A 4,690-nucleotide genomic window follows, 5' to 3' on the forward strand; every position below is an offset into this window, starting at 1 on the left:
CACCGCCTCACGTGTCTCTTTCTCGGGCGAAGGGGACACAGAGGGGCTCGGAACATCTGGCGTCAAAACCTGGGATCTTCAAGGTGCCGCAGAAGACCCCCCGAGACTCGGGGTGGGTTAAAAGACTGCAGGATCGAGGTAAGTCTCTGAGAGATATGTTTGGGGTGGAAGCTTTCGTTGCGGGTGGATATTCACCCATTGCCGCCACAGCAATAGTTGGCCTCTTGCTTGCGTTGCTTCTGCTTTTAGCTTATTTGTGTTGTAAAGATCCAGCTCGCAACACAGCTATTAGTGCAAGTCAAGAGGTTTCAGGAGAGGTCCACTCCAGAGTATCAGAAACAGGGTGTGTTAGCCGGCATCAGGCCAAAGAGCCTGGAAAGGAGAAGCAGGCAAAAAAGCCTGGGCAACAGAAGCAGGCCAAGGAGCCTGGTCATAGGAAAGAGTACTCAAAAGGAACGGGGTCCACTGCAGGGCCTATTAAGGTTAAGGACCCTTCACCGGCTGGTGAAGAGAGAGTGGAGTTCGGGGGGACCCCCCTGTACCCCATTAAGGAGCCTGCTTCCATAAACCTTAGCAGCTCCGAGGAAGACCTAACTCAAGGAGAGGAAGAGAGCCTAGAGCAGGAAGCAGCCGCCTGTGCAAAGGATAGCCATTCTGGGATAAGACTAAGAAAGACCTTGAGCCCCTCGGCCCGGCCTTGCCTCCGGCCTATGCCTCGGGCAGCGCCTCTAATTCATTCCTCAGCCCAGGAGATCGGAGACAACTGCAGCTTGCATTTCCGGTCTTTGAAGCGGCAGAAGTCGCTTGTGTCCATGCCCCAGTAGAGTATAGACAGGTCAAAGAATTAGCTGAGGCAGTACGTGCATATGGAATTGGGGCTAATTTTACTATATCCCAAGTGGAGAGATTAAGTACAGCTGCTATGACGCCAGGAGACTGGCAGGACACAGTGAAGGCGGTACTTAACAATATGGGCTAATACCTAGAGTGGAAGGCCTTGTGGCATGAGGCATTGCAAGCACAAGCCAGGATTAATGCAAACACTGAGGGACAACAATTATGGACTTTTGACATGCTGGCTGGAGTTGGTGTACATGCGAACGACCAGACTGCTCATCCCTGCCAGGTCTACGTACAGATAGCATCAGCTGCAATAAAGGCATGGAAGTCCCTCCCTAGGAAGGAAGGCAGTAACCTTTATTTGTCCAAGAAAATTTAGACATCTAATGAGTCTTTTTCTGACTTTGTGGCCCGCATGACTGAGGCAGCTGGCAGAATCTTTGGGGAACCAGAACAAGCGATGCCATTGATTGAAAGGATGGTCTTTGAGGATGCCACGGCTGAATGCCGTGCAGCAATTGCTCCTTGGAGAGCTGGGGGGCTGCAAGACTGGTTGGGAGTCAGTCGTGGCTTGGGAGGTCCCCTTGCTGGTGCCAGACTTGCAGCAGCAAACTTAGAAATGGCTGCAGTCCTCCTTAAAGGTCAGAATCGTGGAATGTTTTGCCTGTGGGAAGGCGGGACATATGCTGCATGTTGCTACTGAAAAAGTTCAATTTTCAGAAATTGGCTCCTTTTTAGGGATGGTTATCTATCCAGAAAAGATAATTCCTCAGAAATTGGAGATTCGTAGAGACCATTTACATACTTTGAATGATTTTCAGAAAGTATTAGGTGATATAAATTGGTTAAGACCATTTTTAAAAATTCCCTCGGCCGAGCTGAAACCTTTATTTGATATTTTGGAAGGGGATGCTCATATTTCCTCACCGAAGGCCTTAACACTGGCTGCGAGCCATGCTCTGCAAGTAGTAGAAAATGCTTTACAAGATGCCCAGTTGAAATGCATAGATGAAACCAAAACCTTTGACTTATGTGTTTTTAAAACTAGACACTTACCAACTGCTGTATTATGGCAGGAGGGGCCTTTGTTATGGATTCATCCCAATGCTTCTCCGGCAAAGATTATTGAAAGGTATCCAGATTCAGTCGCTCAGCTTGCCCTTCGTGGACTAAAAGCAGCCATTACTCATTTTGGAAGGGAGCCTAAGGTTTTGATAGTGCCTTATACTGCCCATCAAGTCCAAATACTAACAACGACCTCTGATGTTTGGACAGTGCTGGTTACTTCCTTCAATGGTCAAATAGATAATCATTATCCTAAGCATCCCATCTTACAATTTGCCTTAACTCAAGTTATCATATTTCCACATATTGTGTCTCAGGAGCCACTCCCAGATGGAATGGTAGTTTATACGGACGGGTCAAAAACAGGAGTGGGTGCCTATGTGGTTAATGATAAGGTTACATCCAAACAATACCATGAAACCTCACCTCAAATTGTGGAATGCTTAGTAGTGTCAGAGGTTCTGGAAATCTTTCCAGGTCCCTTAAATATTGTTTCAGATTCCTTCTATGTGGTTAATGCAGTAAAAGCATTAGAAGTTGCTGGGTTAATTAAGACATCTAGCAGACTTGTAGAAGTTTTTCAAAAGATTCAGCTTACCCTGGCTAAGCAAAGATTCCCTGTTTTTATAACTCATATTAGGGCTCACTCAGGCTTACCGGGACCTATGTCCCATGGAAATGACCTGGCAGATCGAGCCACAAAGTTGATTGCAATTGCCCTTTTTTAGATTTGGCTAAAGCCTTTCATAAAAGGTTTCATGTGACAGCTGAGACACTACGATGTTGGTTTAACATCTCTAGAAAGGAGGCCAGAGATATCGTGACTTAATGCCAAAACTGCTGTCAATTCCTACCTGTTCCCCATACAGGAATTAACCCTCGGGGAATTAGGCCATTACAGATCTGGCAAATGGATGTTACTCACATCCCATCCTTTGGCAAATTACAATATTTGCATGTCTCCATTGATACCTGTTCTGGAGTTATGTTCGCCTCTCCATTGACCGGAGAAAAGGCAGCCCATGTTATTCAACATTGTCTCGAGGCTTGGAGTGCCTGGGGAAAGCCTAAAATCCTTAAAACTGACAACGGACCAGCCTACACTTCTCAAAAATTTTAACAATTTTGTCACCATATGGAGGTGACACACCTGACGGGTCTTCCTTACAACCCTCAGGGACAGGGCATCATTGAGCGTGCTCATCGTACCCTTAAAACTTATTTGATAAAACAAAAAGGAGAAGTTGAGGAAGCTCTGCCCACAGTGCCACGAGCTACTGTTTCTCTTGCACTTTTTACCCTCAACTTTTTGAATTTGGAGAGTCAGGGCAACACTGCGGCTGATCACCATTGCCTAGAACCAACTAGGCCAAAAGAAATGATAAAATGGAAAGATGTTTTGACTGGTCAATGGAAAGGCCCGGATCCTATCTTAATAAGATCCCGGGGAGCAGTTTGTGTTTTTCCACAGGAAGAAGACAACCCATTTTGGCTGCCAGAGCGACTGACGCGGCGACTTGCAGTTCCTGAAAATGACCCCCTGAAGGATTCATCTGCAGACACTCTCAGTTCTCATTTGGACTCTCCTAGATCGGGTTCCTAGTATATATAGTGAATTTAGATGGCTATCCTATCTGCTTTTCCAAAACCTATGCCCTTGCCTTCTTAAAAGGCACCTCTTCTGCTAACTTGTACCAATGTAACTTGCTTTATGTCCCAGTGCTGGTCTGCTCTTGTCTATAAGCAGGCCCTAATAGCCAGTATACCACTATGGATCCCTATCCCTGTTCAGACGTCTGGGACCTTGACTTTATTTCGACAGAAGAGAGATTTTGATATAACTGCAGCCATTATCACTGCTATTACCATCTCTGCAGCTGCAGCTGTGACAGCCGGCACAGCCTTGACTGATCAGGTTACAGCAGCCACTGTTGTTAATCAAATCTCAGAAAAGACCTCTGAGGCTTTGGCCATTCTACAGAAAGTGGATGCATATCTGGCATCAGGCATCCTGCTGGTCAATCAGAGAGTTGATTTGCTCCAAGCCCATGTGGAGCAGCTCACGGATGTGGTTCAAATGAGCTGCATGTCAGCAACCCCACATCTAGGTATTACACCTCTGAGATTTATGAATGATACATTTATTCAAAGCCATAATCTTTCTGCTTATTTACAAGGGAAGTGGACTAGGGAGCTGGGCCAGATGCAGCAGCAATTGCAGATCCAGATTTTGAGCCTTAATGGAACACGAGTGGACCCCGTTACCCCTGGCGATTTTACTTCTTGGCTTACCTCTGCCTTTTCCTTCTTTCTTAAAGGGTGGGGATAGGCATGTTTGGTGCAGCCCTATGTTGTGGATTAGTGTTCATGTTATGGTTGGTCTGCAAGCTCAGAGCCCAACAAAAACATGACAAGGTCGCTATCGCCCAAGCACTCGTAGCCTTGAGCAAGCATCTTCCCCTGAAATTTGGATATCTAGGCTAAGAAAGTAGCTGATGACTGAGACCCTCAGTCGATGCACCCCAAGGGTTCAGCCCATTGCACTGGGTCAATGAGAGGTCTAAGTCTAGCCAGCCCTTGCCTAAATAACTGTGGTACCTGAATATTTAGACGTGTTGTGAGTGGGTACTCGACAGGGAATGTTCCACGAGTGTGGATAGATTTCCCGAAAGTATGCCTGATTGCACAAAGGTTTGATGCCAAGAAACCTCCTCCCCTGGTGGTGCCCCAGGGCAGAGGCTCCCTTTCCCCATCAAAAGGCATCGAGATGGGTATGAGAAGTATT

The sequence above is a fragment of the Arvicanthis niloticus genome, chromosome 1 (assembly GCF_011762505.2).
Source record: "Arvicanthis niloticus isolate mArvNil1 chromosome 1, mArvNil1.pat.X, whole genome shotgun sequence".
Classification (NCBI taxonomy): Eukaryota; Metazoa; Chordata; class Mammalia; order Rodentia; family Muridae; genus Arvicanthis; species Arvicanthis niloticus.